Below are 17500 nucleotides of genomic sequence, written 5' to 3' on the forward strand. Positions count from 1 at the left end.
AAAATTATTATATACTAAATGAAAAATGTCCAAAAGGCTTACAGCACCTGGTATTCCCAGGCGGTCTCCCATCCAAGTACTAACCAGGCCCAAACCTGCTTAGCTTCCGAGATCAGACGAGATCGGGCATAGCCAGGTTGGTATGGCCGTAAGCGAAGACTGCTGCAAAGAGAGGCCTATTTAAAGACCAGCCAATCTAATCGCCAGTACATTATATAAGTAGGAAAGAAAACCCAAAAGCTTAAAGCACCTGGTATTCCTAGGCAGTCTCTCATCAAAGTACTAACCAGACCTAAACCTGCTAAGATTCAGAGATCGGGCATTGACTCTATTATTTGGCAAAATTATTATATACTAAGGGAAAAATGTCCAAAAAGCTTACAGCACCTGGTATTCCCAGGCGGTCTCCCATCCAAGTACTAACCAGACCTAAACCTGCTAAGATTCAGAGATCGGGCATTGACTCTTTTTTTTTTTATGAAAGATTATTATATAAATCGTGCAATTTTCCAAAAAGATTAAAGCACCTGGTATTTCCAGGCAGTCTCCCATCCATGTACTAACCAGGCCCAAACCTGCTAATATTCAGAGATCCTGCTTAGCTTCCGAGATCAGACGAGATCGGGCATAGCTTTTTTTTATTTATTTTTTTTATTAAAACAATTCCATCATACAAAATTCTCCTTACAGTTTTCACATTGAAACATTATATTTTCTTTAAAATAAAAATATATAATATATTACGCCTCTCCTGAAAACAGAAATTTACATTCCAAATAAAACCAATTGTTAAAAGTCCTCTTTCTTAGGCATTTTTTAAATGTGTACAGCACATCAGTGGGAAACATCTTATGAAACGCATCCAGTTATTTCTCCATTTCAAAATATGTAAACAAGGTTTGCCCATAATTTTCCAACAGTCCTTTAAACACCATCCATACATCTGCTACATAATTTCTATTTTTTGCCACGTTCCTCCTTTTCCATATTGCATTTTTTACTAAAACCATCAACAGATTAATCACTTTTTTGTTTGTAATATTTTCATTCAAACCAAACATTAAGATTGTATTCCAGTTGAAAATATCTTCATTCCCTCTTAAATCTTTCACTAGTTCTTTTGTTTTGTCAAAAAATTATTTCAGTTTTTCACAATATAGAAACAGGAGCAAGATCCCCTAATCCTCTTTAAAACAGACCTTACATACAGCATCTGGTTCCATTCGTATTTTGCACAATCTCTTTCCAGTAAAAATTACATTGTGTCTAATAAAATAGTCCAAAACTTCCAGGTCAGTATCTAAAAAAGCCCATCTTGTATTTTTCCATACATCCTTCTCTTGAATTCCATCGAAATGTCTTAACCAAAAATCATTGGCTTTTGGCTTTTTAAAAACAGACAAATTAAAATAATGATAAAACATTTTCACATTATATGATTTCAAACACACCTCTTTATCATTCAATTTTAAAAACACTTCCATTTTATTCTCCCTGCTCCCACCATCTTGAATCATTTCCAACCAATCCTCTGGAATTTTACTTTTAACCTCTTCATATTGTTTTCTTAACATATCCACATTGTACTCTTCTTTTGCTTCTTCCATTGCATCTGTAATTACTTTTATGGCAACCCATTCTCACTCCAAAGGCGTCAAAAACCGAAGCATGGTCAAGCGCCCCTAGCGTCACTTTTATGATGCCAAATGTGCCTCTCGGCGTCGAATATCGAAGCACTACGACCTTCATTGCTTTCAGTGGGAAACTTTTGGCGTCAGAATTCGACACGACGAGGACATGAGATGTTTATCGCTATGAAATCACGTTCAAGAAGTCTCATTCAGCACACATCGCGATACTTGCTATCAGTTCCACAGTTTGGGTGAGTAGTCGTATATACGCTCTTTTAATGCCTTTTATAAATGTATTCTGTCTTATTTATTAATCAGATTAGTGCCATATGTTTAATGGCTGTATCATATCGGTCATCCGCGGCTGTCTTTGAGTTTCATTGCGTTTAAATAAATGAACACAGCTGCTAATTAGTGTGATTAAACTATATCTGCCACGTGACGTGCCATAGACCTTCAATCCGTTTTATATTATTATTAATTTCAGGATCAATGATGTAAGTTGTATTTGTAGTAAAATCATGGTAATCACGACTCTTACAATAGTAATAAATGAAATGTGAAGTTAAAACACAGTAAACAGGACATTAGTAACTGTAACTGTAGTTTTACTATGGTATATTAATAATCAATACAACAATACAATAATCACCAAACCAGCTGTTTGTATCACTGTAATGTTAGTGTTTTTATGTGCTTTTATATGACAGATATCACAGTAATCATATGTTCTGTACCATGCTTTTAATACCTTTTAATGTAAATCCAAAAAAAAAAAAAAAAAAAAATCAAATTAAAAATAAATAATAAAACATGCATTTTTCCATTTTGCAGTTCATTCATATCAGTTTATATTTAAATATATATTTATATATATTTATTATATCTAAATATTTTGCTCACAGATCATTATTGACATTCTGTATATAATTAAATTTTATTTTCTCTCCCCTTTTTTTATTTTTTTGTATATTTTTAGCTGAAAAGACGTAAAGGAAGCCCAGTGGTGTTTCTGGAGAGCTATTCCTTCAGAAATGGAGAAGACAGAAAGCTGCGGAGGCAGATTTTTGCAGCAGTAAGTCTGTGATAGTTTGTCCCTTTTATCAAACATTCCTGCTGTTATAGATTGTACAGCATTTGTTGTTTCTTAAACTGTTGCACTGTCCAAATACCCACACTTGCCATCTTTGCACTTGACCACTTGATTACTTATTTGACGTCTTTCCTGTATTTGGCCTAGTGTTCAAGTGAGCATGATGACCACAAGTGTGTGTCGAACTTTTCATGACCTGATGACTGTGTTTCCCAATCCTGGTCCTGGAGAACCCCAGCACTGCATGGTTTTGGTGTCTCTCTTATCTGACAAACACACTTTTGAGGTCTTGGAGTCTTCACTGATGAGCTGATGAGTTGAATCAGGTGTGTTTGATCAGGGAGACATCTCAAATGTGCAGTGTTGGCCTTCTCCAGGACCAGGATTGGGAGCCACTGCCTTATGGGACACAGGTTTAGTGTGTGTTAAGGACGCTGTGCTTTGGCATTATTAAGACCGGGCAAAGTCTCGTTCACACACTCTCACGTACACACACTCTCAAGTGGCCAAGACTGCAAGTGTGGGTATCTGGACAGGGTCAAAGTCTTAAAAATGATCCCTAAACACAGTCGCACATCGCAGTCTTAATAATCCAGTTTAACACTTGTATGATATTGTACAAGCCCCAGGACGGTCTCATCTGACACTATCAAAAGAATTCATATGACTATAGCTTGATATTAATTACTTGCTTTCTTGCTTTACTTGCTTAATTATACAGCATCTTTACAGAGGTGTAATGTACAAGTTGCACGTAATTAATAATATTTCCTTCCTTCTGTCTTACAGGATTTTTTTGAGATAATGCTGTTCTTCTTTTTCAGGTCTGAAATATCAAGCTCAACAGCTCACTCAAGAGCCAACCCTCACAAACCTTCCTAAAAACTAAAAGAGCTATTACTGAGTCTCAGCGAATCTTGCCATGATCAGCTCTTCCCAGGTACATTTGTTTAGAATATTTTTTAATCAACATTTACTCATCAAATGCTCTGACCTTAATCTTATTTTAAATTAACTTAATTATGTTTAATGAGCAATGTTAATTGCTTCTGAGATCAGACGAGATGGGGCATAGCCAGGTTGGTATGACCGTAAGCCAAGACTGCTGCAAAGAGAGGGCTATTTAAAGACCGACCAATGTAATCACCAGTACATTATATAAGTAGGAAAGAAAACCCAAAAGCTTAAAGCACCTGGTATTCCCAGGCAGTCTCCCACCCATGTACTAACCAGGCCCAAACCTGCTAATATTCAGAGATCGGGCATTGACTCTATTTTTTGGCAAAATTATTAGGCTGCTGCAAAGAGAGGGCTATTTAAAGACCAGCCAATCTAATCGCCAGTACATTATATAAGTAGGAAAGAAAACCCAAAAGCTTAAAGCACCTGGTATTCCTAGGCAGTCTCTCATCAAAGAACTAACCAGACCTAAACCTGCTAAGATTCAGAGATCGGGCATTGACTCTATTACTTAGTAAAATTATTATATACTAAGTGAAAAATGTCCAAAAAGCTTACAGCACCTGGTATTCCCAGGTGGTCTCCCATCCAAGTACTAAACAGACCTAAACCTGCTAAGATTCAGAGATCGGGCCATTGACTCTTTTTTTTTTTGTTTTGTTATGGAAGATTATTATATAATTCGTGAAATTTTCCAAAAAGCTTACAGCACCTGGTATTCCCATGCGGTCTCCCATCCAAGTACTAACCAAACCTAAACCTGCTAATATTCAGAGATCGGGCATTGACTCTATTACTTAGTAAAATTATTATATACTAAGTGAAAAATGTCCAAAAAGCTTACAGCACCTGGTATTCCCAGGCAGTCTCCCATCCATGTACTAACCAGGCCCAAACTTGCTAATATTCAGAGATCGGGTATTGACTCTATTTTTTGGCAAAATTATTATATACTAATTGAAAAATGTCCAAAAAGCTTAAAGCACCTGGTATTCCCAGGAGTCTCCCATCCAAGTACTAACCAGGCCCAAACCTGCTTAGCTTCCGAGATCAGACGAGATCGGGCATAGCCAGGTTGGTATGGCCGTAAGCGAAGACTGCTGCAAAGAGAGGACTATTTAAAGACCAGCCTATCTAATCACCAGTACATTATATAAGTAGGAAAGAAAACCCAAAAGATTAAAGCACCTGGTATTCCTAGGCAGTCTCTCATTAAAGTACTAACCAGACCTAAACCTGCTAAGATTCAGAGATCGGGCATTGACTCTATTATTTGGCAAAATTATTATATACTAAGTGAAAAATTTCCAAAAAGCTTACAGCACCTGTTATTCCGAGGCGATCTCCCATCCAAGTACCAACCAGGCCCAAACCTGCTTAGCTTCCGAGATCAGACGAAATAGGGCATAGCCAGGTTGGTATGGCCGTATTTTTTGGCAAAATTATTAGGCTGCTGCAAAGAGAGGGCTATTTAAAGACCAGCCAATCTAATCGCCAGTACATTATATAAGTAGGAAACAAAACCCAAAAGCTTAAAGCACCTGGTATTCCTAGGCAGTCTCTCATCAAAGAACTAACCAGACCTAAACCTGCTAAGATTCAGAGATCGGGCATTGACTCTATTATTTGGCAAAATTATTATATACTAAGTGAACAATGTCCAAAAAGCTTACAGCACCTGGTATTCCCAGGCAGTCTCCCATCCATGTACTAACCAGGCCCAAACCTGCTAATATTCAGAGATCGGGCATTGACTCTATTATTTGGCAAAATTATTATGTACTAAGTGAAAAATTTCCAAAAAAGCTTACAGCACCTGGTATTCCCAGGCGGTCTCCCATCCAAGTACTAACCAAACCTAAACCTGCTAATATTCAGAGATCGGGCATTGACTCTATTACTTAGTATAATTATTATATACTAAGTGAAAAATGTCCAAAAAGCTTACAGCACCTGGTATTCCCAGGTGGTCTCCCATCCAAGTACTAACCAGACCTAAACCTGCTAAGATTCAGAGATCGGGCCATTGACTCTTTTTTTTGTTTTTAATGAAAGATTATTATATAATTCGTGAAATTTTCCAAAAAGATTAAAGCACCTGTTATTCCCAGGCGGTCTCCCATCCAAGTACTAACGAGGCCAAACCTGCTTAGCTTCCGAGATCAGACGAAATCGGGCATAGCCAGGTTGGTATGGCCGTAAGCGAAGACTGCTGCAAAGAGAGGACAATTTAAAGACCAGCCAATCTAATCACCAGTACATTATATAAGTAGGAAAGAAAACCCAAAAGATTAAAGCACCTGGTATTCCTAGGCAGTCTCTCATCAAAGTACTAACCAGACCTAAACCTGCTAAGATAAAGAGATCGGGCATTGACTCTATCTTTTGGCAAAATTATTATATACTAAGTGAAAAATTTCCAAAAAGCTTACAGCACCTGTTATTCCGAGGCGGTCTCCCATCCAAGTACCAACCAGGCCCAAACCTGCTTAGCTTCCGAGATCAGACGAGATGGGGCATAGCCAGGTTGGTATGACCGTAAGCCAAGACTGATGCAAAGAGAGGGCTATTTAAAGACCGACCAATGTAATCACCAGTACATTTTATAAGTAGGAAAGAAAACCCAAAAGCTTAAAGCACCTGGTATTCCCAGGCAGTCTCCCATCCATGTACTAACCAGGCCCAAACCTGCTAATATTCAGAGATCGGGCATTGACTCTATTTTTTGGCAAAATTATTATATACTAAGTGAAAAATATCCAAAAAGCTTACAGCACCTGGTATTCCCAGGCGGTCTCCCATCCAAGTACTAAGCAGGCCCAAACCTGCTTAGCTTCCGAGATCAGACGAGATCGGGCATAGCCTTTTTTTTTTTTTTTTTTTTTTCAATAATTTCTTTAATACTTAACACATAGTCCTCATTCTTCAAAACCTCTGCATTTAAAACCCATACACCCGGCCCTCTTTTCACTGAACTCCAGTCTACTTGTATAAAAAGTGGTTTATGGTCACTTAAGCTTGATTCTACATATTTAATGTTACCGATAAAACCTTCAATGTTCCTTGTACATAAAATAAAATCAATCCTTGTCTTACACATAAAATTCCCTACTAATTGCCTCCATGAATATTCTTTATTTTTTTCATTTCTTTCTCTCCATACATCAATCATATTATTTTCTTCCATTAATAATTTCAGTTCTTTTCTTCCTTTATCATTTTTAAAAAACATTCCTTCACCAATTTCTAATTTACTGAAAACAGTATTAAAATCACCCATCATAATAACTTCTTTATGCTTTTTAAAAAAATATCTTAATACATTAAAATATTCCTTCTTTTCACTCTCTACAGTCGGTGCATGAATATTAACTACAACATTTTTTTTCTCCTCAACTCCTCTTCCCAGCCTCCCATCACCATTGCTATAAAAAAACTCTCCACTCCACCTTTTCCTTATTTCAGTCATGTACTCTTCCCTCCAGTTAGTTTCTTGTAATAAAATAACATCCTCTCCTTTACACATTTCTTTCACTTTTTAAAATTTTCCTACGTTCGAAAGCCCTCTAGCATTAAAAGTAACAATTCTTAAAAGCATAAAACGTATAAAAACATGCATAAAACCCATAAACTCAGTCCATCTCCTCCAAACCCTTTAGCAGCTCATACTTATTTGCACAATCAATCCCATCTTCTTTAAGCATTCTTTTTCTTGCAGTATCAAGATTGGGCATTACCTTTACAGATCTCCTTCTTTTCGATGATTTCCCCTGCGTCTTCTCATTTTCTTTTCCTTGTTCACACTCTTTTGTAGCATCATTAATTTCTACCGCCTCCATCTCCTTTTGCACACTGTCCGTCACATCCATCGGTGTACATACAATTCCCTCATGTTGTGCATCACGCAGTACTTTATTCCTTTCATCAACCAGTTCCACATTATCCAAAGCATTTTGCAAGCTGTCTGTCAAATCCATCTGTGTCCAAATTCCCCTATCCTGTTGTGTTTGTATGATCGGTTCGGTATACTCTTTCTGATGTTCTATATCCTTATTTAATTCCAGTCCTTCACCACGTACTCTTTCTCCAACGTCTCGCTGCTCGTTGTCTCTTTCATGCACCTGACCGCCCACCTGCTGCTGCTCCTCCTCCTCACCCTGCATCCAACACTCACACTTATTTAAAACCACCTCCTTCGGAAACCGCGCTTTTACATATCTTGTCCCATCCTCTAGACAGGTAGATGGGCAGATGCATGAAAGAGACAACATAATCTCTGTTTTGCAGTTTCTTTATCTCACAGTTCACTCCTTTAATTAACAATCCCTCAGTCAGTTCATCACAGGTTTCTTCTTTTTCCATTGTCAGTTCATATTCCTTTCCTTGTCTTGTCCTCAGTGCTAAGATTTTACCATATCCACATTTCTCCATCACCGCTTTAATAATATCCACAGCTCTCACCTCACTTACATTCTCCACATTCACAATCACAGTTGCCTCCTTTAAGTATTTCCTTTCACCACATGTATATCTTGCATCCTGATTTTTACCGTGTCCTGCTCGTTGTCGTTACTCCAGTCCAGTGTCGTTTGCCATGCGTCTCTCTCCAGCCAGTCCAGTGTTGTTTGCCATGCATCTCTCTCCAGCCAGTCCGGTGTCGTTTGCCATGCGTCTCTCTCCAGCCAGTCCAGTGTCGTTTGCCAATAACCCATCCATTGTACAAAAACACCAAAAAAAAAACAATTAACCACCCTCCAGCCAGCAAGATGCTGCTGTTAGGTGGTTTAAAACTGGAAAACCACACAAAAAAATAACTAAAAGTCCAAAAACAACTCACAAAACAAACACTAACAGAAAAATCAAAATGGAGGAGAGCCTTCCTCACCAAACTGCAGCCAACACTTCCTGTAGCTCTCTAGCGCCCTCAGGTTGGTATGGCCGTAAGCGAAGACTGCTGCAAAGAGAGGGCTATTTAAAGACCAGCCAATCTAATCGCCAGTACATTATATAAGTAGGAAAGAAAACCCAAAAGCTTAAAGCACCTGGTATTCCTAGGCAGTCTATCATCAAAGTACTAACCAGACCTAAACCTGCTAAGATTCAGAGATCGGGCATTGACTCTATTATTTGGCAAAATTATTATTTACTAAGTGAAAAATGTCCAAAAAGCTTACAGCACCTGGTATTCCCAGGCGGTCTCCCATCCAAGTACTAACCAGACCTAAACCTGCTAAGATTCAGAGATCGGGCATTGACTCTATTTTTTGGCAAAATTATTATATACTAAGTGAAAAATGTCCAAAAAGCTTACAGCACCTGGTATTCCCAGGCGGTCTCCCATCCAAGTACTAACCAGGCCCAAACCTGCTTAGCTTCCGAGATCAGACGAGATCGGGCATAGCCAGGTTGGTATTGCAGTAAGCGAAGACTGCTGCAAAGAGAGGGCTATTTAAAGAGCAGCCAATCTAATCGCCAGTACATTATATAAGTAGGAAAGAAAACCCAAAAGATTAAAGCACCTGGTATTCCTAGGCAGTCTCTCATCAAAGTACTAACCAGACCTAAACCTGCTAAGATTCAGAGATCAGACGAGATCGGGCATTTTTTTTAATTTTTTTTATTAAAAATATTTCTGTACAAAAAGAAAAAATACATAAAATGTTTCACATTTAAATAATTCTTTTTATAGAAACCTCTCTTTCACAAAATAAATGCAAACATCTCAATTAAGGTTACAGTAAAGTTTCTAAGCAAACATAATCCTTTTCACCTGAAGAAAAAAAAAAAAAACTACAAATTTATTTCCAGCCCATTCTGTGTTTTCAAAACATAAGGATTGTTATTTAGAATTAGTTTATCAAATACATAAATTGTACCTTCTTCTTTAAAATAACTTTCTAGTGTTCGTATATAATCTTCCAGTTTTTTCTTAAAATAAATCCATAATCCTAGTTTTTTGTTTTTGTCTCTTGCTATATTTCTCCTACACCATATTGCATATCTAGCTACAATTAAAAACAAATGTATAACATTTTATTATCAGATTTCTCATTCATTCCAAATAAAAATATAAAATTCCAACTCTCTTCATCTTCTATTACATCCATTTTTTCTCCTAACAAACTCTTAATCACATTTTTCATTTTGTCTCTGAAAAAAATCAGTTCTTTACATGATAAAAACATGTGCACAATTCCTTCATTTTTTTTCACAACAGACTTTACACAATGCATTCCCAGTCATTCCACATTTATACAACTTCTCTTCAGAAAAAATTATATTATGCCTCATATAAAAATCCAGGTTCTCCATTTTAACATCAATATGCCATTTTCTCAAATTTCTCCACAGAACTTCTTCCTCAAGGTTTATAAAAACATTTTTCCAAAATGCATTCCCAGCTGGTTCCTTAAAAACACTATTTCTAAACAAAACATAAAAAGTCCTAAGATGACTCACATGAAAAGGCTCCTTTTCTCCTTTTGCTTTTAAGAAAACCTTCATTTTATCATCTTCACTGTCTTGTCCTTGTTTTTCTATGTTTACTAACCATTCCTTTGGAATTGCCTCCTTTATTTGATCATATTGCTTTTTTAAAACATTCTTATTAACATGATTTTCAGTATTTTTCACTTCATCATAAATTGCTTGCAAAGGTAAAAAAACTTCCCTCACTTCATACAAAACATCCCTTATTGTTTTAAATCCAGCAATAATCCAATGTTTAAAAAATCATTATTTTCCTCTATATACAACATTCTCATTCAGAAACAATGGCTGTGTTAAAAACTCCAATCTCCTAATAGGTTTAATACATACATTTGGTAAAAATTCTGCCCATGCTTCTAAAACTTCTTTATAAAACTCCGGGATTCCTGTTATCATTGTAGGTTTTAATTTCATCCACAGAATATCAGGTGCTATTTTCATATGTCCGCATTTATTTAAAAACATTCTCATAAGTATTTTCCATTCAGCTTTATTCTCTTCATTTAAAAAAGTTTTCACAGTTTTAACTCTAAAGCTCTTTTTTTAAATTCTGGATCTTGCAGCCCTAACCCATCTTCTTATATGGCCCCTATTAGTGTATTATAAGAAATCCTAGATGGCTTAGAGCCCCAGAGAAAATTTAAAACATATTTTTTTAATCTTTTACTAATTCCCATAGGCATGGGTATCACACCCAAAACATACCACATGTTTGCCATCATTAATGCATTTATAACCAAAACCTTCCCTCTTAAAGTTAATTCCCTTCGTTTCCAATAATTTAACACTCTTTCCCTTTCAGTCGGTCACTCTCGACGCCACGTCGGATTACCGACGAATATGGGTTATCGCTTCGATAGACCAATCTACTTTGAGTGTAAAGCAATTATTGCATCCAGCTGCCGCTGATGACTGCGTGAGTATAAGAGGGCAGCAGGTGCAATGCATACCAGCTTTTCGCTTCAAAGCCGAGCGACAGTATCGTTCTGCTTACCTTGAACTGTGTCTACGGTGAACTGCGAGTTCAGCACGCTGTGGGAAGCTTCCTGTGTTGGCGGGCGCTACAGCGGCGGTCGTTCCAGTATCGAGTGGGTTGCACACTTCAGGCTGCACTATCCCCTGTCGTGTGGCAAGCGGCCATCTCCCCTGTGCGCCTCAGCACTGAAGAGCATTTCCTAAAAGAGCAAATTCTCTCTAAAAGAGCTTCACGGGTGCGTCTTTTTAAAGACGACGGATCGTCCTTTTAAGGATGCCGTTTCACCCGTGCGTTTCTGGGTGCGGTCGTTACCTGGCACCGGGTGATGGTCACGATCGCTGCCTCACGTGTCTGGGCGTCAAGCACGCTGAGGCTCAGAGGCTCCTGGGGCATATGGCGGCCGCGGCGGCACTTACACCGCTCGGCCTATTACTTATGAGACCGCTCCAGCACTGGCTTTATGGCCGAGTCCCGAGGTGGGCGTGGAAGTGTGGCAGTCACCGGGTCCAAGTTACACCGGCCTGTCGCCAAACCCTCACCCCGTGGTCAGATATTGCGTTTCTCCAGGCATTCTGTGGTTTACACGGATGCCTCCACCACCGGTTGGGGGGCCACGTACAACGGGCATGCAGTCTCAGGGGTTTGGATGGGCCCGCAGCTGCAGTGGCACATCAATTGCCTAGAGTTGCTAGCAGTACACCTTGCCCTGAACCGTCTCAAAGGTCTCTTACGAGGCAAGCATGTGCTGGTCCGAACGGACAACACTGCGACCGTTGCGTACATCAACCGACAAGGTGTTCTTCGCTCCCATCGCATGTCGCAACTCGCTCGCCACCTCCTCCTTTGGAGTCAGAAGGTTCTGAGGTCACTTCGTGCCGTTCACATTCCAGGCCTGCTCAATCGTACAGCCGACGAGCTGTCTCGAGCAATGCTCCCGGGAGAATGGCGACTCCATCCCCTGACGGTCCAGCTGATTTGGAGATGGTTTGGAGCCACTCAGGTAGACCTGTTTGCTTCCCCAGAGACCTCTCACTGCCAGTTATTCTACTCCCTGACCGAGGGTACTCTCGGCTCGGACGCACTGGCACACAGCTGGCCGCGGGACCTACGCAAGTATGCGTTTCCCCCAGTGAGCCTTCTTGCACAGACACTGTGCAAAGTCTGGGAGGACGAGGAGCAAGTCTTGCTAGTAGCGCCATATTGGCCTACTCGGACCTGGTTCCCCGAACTAGTGCTCCTCTCGACAGCCCCTCCTTGGCCGGTTCCTCTGAGGAGGGATTTACTGACTCAGAGACGGGGCACCATTTGGCACCCGCGTCCAGACCTTTGGAAACTCCATGTTTGGTCCCTGGACGGGACGCGGAGGTTCTAGGTGACCTGCCCCAAGAGGTAGTGAACACCATCACTTCGGCAAGAGCACCGTCTACGAGACACGCCAAAGCCTTGAAGTGGAACCTGTTCGTTGAGTGGTGTTCTTCTCACCGAGAAGACCCCCGAAGATGCCCGATTGCGGTCGTGCTATCCTTTCTGCAGCAAGGGTTGGAGCGAAGGCTGTCTCCCTCCACCCTCAAAGTCCAGGTTGCCGCTATTGCTGCGTACCATGACCCTGTGAATGGGAAGTCTTTGGGTAAGCATGACCTCATCATCAGGTTCCTTAGAGGGGCCAGGAGGTTAAATCCATCCCGGCCCCCCTGTATACCCTCTTGGGACCTGTCTCTAGTGCTTAAATCACTACAGCAGGGCCCATTCGAGCCTTTGCATTCAGTTGAGCTAAAGTTTCTTTCATTGAAAACTCTGCTCCTGCTTGCACTGGCCTCCATCAAGAGGGTAGGGGACCTGCATGCATTTTCGGTCGACGATTCGTGCCTAGAGTTCGGGCCGGCTGACTCCCAGGTAATCCTGAGGCCCCGGCCTGGCTACGTGCCCAAGGTTCCCACTACATCCTTCAAAGACCAAGTGGTGAACCTGCAAGCGCTGCCCCTGGAGGAGGCAGACCCAGCCCTGGCTTTGCTTTGTCCTGTTTGAGCATTAAGATGCTACGTAGACCGAAAGCAAAGCTTCATGGCCTCAGACCAGCTCTTTGTCTGTTACGGAGGCCGGCAGAAGGGGAATGCCGTCTCTAAGCAGAGGATGGCCCACTGGATTGTGGATGCCGTAACCCTGGCTTATCAGGCTCAGGATGTGCCCTGCCCGTTCAGGTTGCGAGCTCACTCAACAAGAAGTGTTGCATCCTCCTGGGCGCTGGCTCGTGGCGCCTCGCTGACAGATATTTGTAGAGCTGCGGGCTGGGCGACCCCTAACACGTTTGCTAGGTTCTATAGCCTTCGTGTAGAGCCGGTATCCTCCTGTGTTCTCACCTCAAATGGGTAGTGGCACTGAGAGGCCCCGGTTAGTGTTGGCTTGCTAAAACTGCTCCAGAGATCCTCCATCACCCTAGGCAGCTGGATGCGGCGGAACGTCCGGCACCAGACCTTCATGATGAATCCGTGAGAAACCATGGAAGGCTGGGTTCCATGTTGAGACCTAAGCGGTACTCGTATGTGTATAGTCCACGGTATAGTCTTAGAGCCCGTGTTTCCCCAGCAGACTTCTGCCTTCCCAAGAGGGTTTTAATCACCTCAAATTTCTCCGTATACTCCTAAACGGATGCTATATGTGTATTTGCCTCCGAGACCTCCTTCGGGAAGGATGGGGCTTCCGCAGCGTCCCGGCTCCAAGCGGACCGGGTATGTTTTCCCAGTGTTATCCAATCTCACCCAGTGAGGTAGTGCTTTGACAATGGTGAGTGGAGCTACTTTTTCTGAGCCCCGGCCTACACCTAATAGGCGCGCAGACGGCTCGCACAGGGCACTGGAAGGGGCAGCACCCATGGCGCTTTGATAGGGATCCCATATTCGTCGGTCATCCGACGTGGCGTCGAGAGTGACCGACTGAAAGGGAACGTCTCGGTTACGTATGGTAACCCTCGTTTCCTGAAGGAGGGAACGGAGACGCCATGTCCCGTCGCCATGGTTGCTGTACCGCCGCTGAGCTGCCGGGTTCCCGGCTCGGCTCCTCAGCGAAAAACTGGTATGCATTGCACCTGCTGCCCTCTTATACTCACGCAGTGATCAGCGGCAGCTGGATGCAATAATTGCATGCCACTGTGCATTGGCTCGTTTAGTTTACACTCAAAGTAGATTGGTCTATCGAAGCGATATCCCATATTCGTCGGTCATCCGACGTGGCGTCTCCGTTCCCTCCTTCAGGGAACGAGGGTTACCATACGTAACCGAGACGTTCCATTTCACCCACCACTTCATCCCACATCAAATCTCTCACCATTTTCTCATTTTTCCCAATCCTCACACCCAAAATTTTCAAGCTCTCTTCTTCTTTAAATGGATACATTTTTTGAATTTTTTCAACTTTTCCTATACTCATAATAACCGTTTTTTGTTGATTTATCTTAGCTCCAGAACCTCTACAGTATTTTTCTATTATGTCCATTGCTTTAACTACACTAGCCACATCTTGCACTATTATAGTCGTATCATCTGCATATTGATATACTTTCTGCAACTCTCTATTTTCTTCTGTGTCTATTCCTCTAATTTCTTTATCTTCCGTTATTGCCAACCCTAATGCCTCTGCCACTAAACTGTACAGCAAAGCTGATAATGGACAACCTTGTCTAATAGATCTAGTTAAATAAAAGGTCTCTGTTAAAAAAACATTGCACTTTACTTGACTTGTAGAATCTTTATATAAAATCTTCAACCACTTAATAAAATTTTCACCAAAACCAAACTGTTGTAATATTCTAAACAAATACTCATGTTCAACACGGTCAAAGGCCTTTTCTAAATCAAGACATATTACATATCCACTTTTTTTTCAGAGATCATGTAACTTACAACATCTCTTATACTACTAATAGTATCTGTAATATCTCTTCCTGGTATTGCATATGCCTGGTTTGTTTGTATTATGTTTGGTAAAATTTTCTTCAATCTGTTAGCTAAAATATTTGATAATATTTTAAAATCTGTATTTAACATAGTTATTGGTCTATAATTTTTAAGATCTGCAATGTCCCCTTTTCTTTTATAAATTAATTTTACTAATCCTATCCCCATAAAATAACTGGTTTCTTCCTTTTTAAAAATTTCGTCATACACATCTTTTAATATTGGTGTCATTACATTTCTAAAAACCTTATAAAATTCACTTGGAAGACCATCTTTTCCTGGACTTTTACCATTATTTAGCTGCATGATTGCTTCATCTATTTCTTCTTTTCCAATTCCCCTTTCACATAATTTTTTATCTCCATTATCTATCTTTATTTTGATTTTCCCTACCAGAAATTCAATGTCTTCTCTACCCACTCCTTCCCTTTTAAACAAATTTTCATAATAATCTTTTATTTCTTTTAAAATTTCTTCTTTTTCTTTTACCTTTCCTCCTCCTTTTCCTATTAATTATTTAATCATTCCTGCTCTCTGTCTGTTTTTTTTCCATAATAAAAAAGAACCTTGTACATTTTTCACCTTCCACTAAGTATTTTGCTTTACTTCTTATCATTCCTCCTTTATATTTTTTGTCTTCTATGTCCTTTATTTTTTCTTCCAACATTACAGTTTTCTGTAAATTGACAAACCTCCTTACTTAGCTCATCTCTTAATTCTATTCTTATTTCTTTTTCTTTTCTTTTTTTAATTTTCTGTATTATTTTAGTATATTCTCTTGCACATTTTCCAATGTCATATTTTAAATTATCCCACCAAATTCTCTTTTCATCCTTATACATCTGATTTCCTTTTCCCTTCTTTATTAATACCTCTATTTGTTCCTTAAAATTGTCATCTTTTAAAATCTCAGTGTTTAACATCCATATTCCCGGCCCTCTTTTAAAATTATTCATATCAACTTGTATACATACAACTTTATGATCACTTAACATTGTTTCCTTGTAATATATAGTATCTATTATCTTCAACATTTCCCTTTTACTTATCAAGAAATCTATTCTACTTCTGCATATAAAATTCTTCAACGCCTGTTGCCTTGAAAATTCTCGTATCCCTTCGTTTCTTTCTCTCCAAACGTCCACAAAGTTATTTTCTTCCATTAGACTTTTTAATTCCTTCCTTCCACTATCAGATTTAAAAACCATCCCATCTGCAATATCCATCTTGCTAAACGTAGTGTTAAAATCCCCCATAAAAAAATTTTATCTACTACACAAAAGTTTCAACTTTTCAAATTTCCCTTTTTCTAGTAACCCTCTTACATTAAGTGTTGCAATTTTCAAAAACATAATACATAGCAAAGTACATATTATTCTGAACATTCATCAACTTTTCCCAGCTGCATTAATACCTCAAAACTATTTTCACCATAGTCTCTTTTTTTTAAATACTTTCTCTTTCAGTTCTTTTTTTTAAATTATATGTCTCTTTTGTACATTCTCTAAATTTGGTTTTACCTTTAGTTGTCTTCTTCTTGTTATTGTAACCTTTTCCCAGTCATTTTTGTTGTCTTCTTTTCTTCCTAGCGTTGCTTTCTCTATCATTTGCATTTCCTGCCTTTCCTTTTCCTCCTCTCTTGTTTGTTTCAAGATTTCCGTTTGTATTCCATGTCCTTCTTCCTCTTGCTCTTTTTCCATTTCTGTTAGTCCTTCCTTTAAAACTTCACATGCTTCTTCATCCGTTACGGTTACCTCATACTCATTATTTAATCTTGGTCTTACCGCTAACACTTTACTCAGTCCAACTTTTTCAATCACCGCTTTTATCACATCCTCCACCCTTCGATCTCTTACTTCTGTAGTATTAACAATTACTGTGGCCTCCTTTGAGTAATGCTTTTGTTGTTCATTATCTTCCATCTCATTCCTTTGTCTTCTCACCTCACTTGTCTCTGTCAATTTCCTTTGCTTTATTCTTTCTCCAGTATCTTTTTGAAGTTCTTTACTGTTGCTTTTTTCCTCAGCCATGTCTTTGCCATTGCCATGTTGTTCCTCCATAATCAAAACTTTAAGAGCTTTAAAGCTCCTTTGGCTCTAAGCAGTAAATTCTGCTCAGGGCCCTTAAAAAATAATAAAACAAACCAAGAAAAAAATAAATATTTAACTAAATACAATATAATATAAGACAAACCAAAAACAAACACATGGGAGAGCCTTTCTCTCCCTACTGCCACCTCTTACTTCCTGGAATGTACCAACAATCACAGGTGCTCAGGGTGGTATGGCCGTAAGCGAAGACTGCTGCAAAGAGAGGGCTATTTAAAGAGCAGCCAATCTAATCGCCAGTACATTATATAAGTAGGAAAGAAAACCCAAAAGATTAAAGCACCTGGTATTCC

At 39.6% G+C, this 17500-nt stretch overlaps 3 non-coding genes and 3 pseudogenes across 3 annotated transcripts; all 6 read right to left on the reverse strand.

The window, feature by feature from the left end:
* Nucleotides 1–35: 35 nt before the first annotated feature.
* On the reverse strand, nt 36–154 carry LOC128008683 (5S ribosomal RNA). The gene has a single exon (XR_008180416.1). It is a non-coding gene; the product is annotated as a 5S ribosomal RNA (ribosomal RNA).
* A 4504-nt stretch (nt 155–4658) lies between these two features.
* On the reverse strand, nt 4659–4776 carry LOC128005402 (5S ribosomal RNA). Its single transcript, XR_008178056.1, has one exon. It is a non-coding gene; the product is annotated as a 5S ribosomal RNA (ribosomal RNA).
* Nucleotides 4777–4997: 221 nt separating this feature from the next.
* Nucleotides 4998–5116, reverse strand: LOC128007405 (uncharacterized; annotated as a pseudogene).
* Nucleotides 5117–5770: 654 nt separating this feature from the next.
* Nucleotides 5771–5888, reverse strand: LOC128007059 (uncharacterized; annotated as a pseudogene).
* A 221-nt stretch (nt 5889–6109) lies between these two features.
* LOC128006513 (uncharacterized) lies at nt 6110–6228 on the reverse strand (annotated as a pseudogene).
* Nucleotides 6229–8988: 2760 nt separating this feature from the next.
* On the reverse strand, nt 8989–9107 carry LOC128000473 (5S ribosomal RNA). Its single transcript, XR_008173256.1, has one exon. It is a non-coding gene; the product is annotated as a 5S ribosomal RNA (ribosomal RNA).
* Between the last annotated feature and the right edge of the window lie 8393 nt (nt 9108–17500).

This window comes from Carassius gibelio, chromosome B22 (genome assembly GCF_023724105.1).
Source record: "Carassius gibelio isolate Cgi1373 ecotype wild population from Czech Republic chromosome B22, carGib1.2-hapl.c, whole genome shotgun sequence".
NCBI classification, from domain to species: Eukaryota; Metazoa; Chordata; class Actinopteri; order Cypriniformes; family Cyprinidae; genus Carassius; species Carassius gibelio.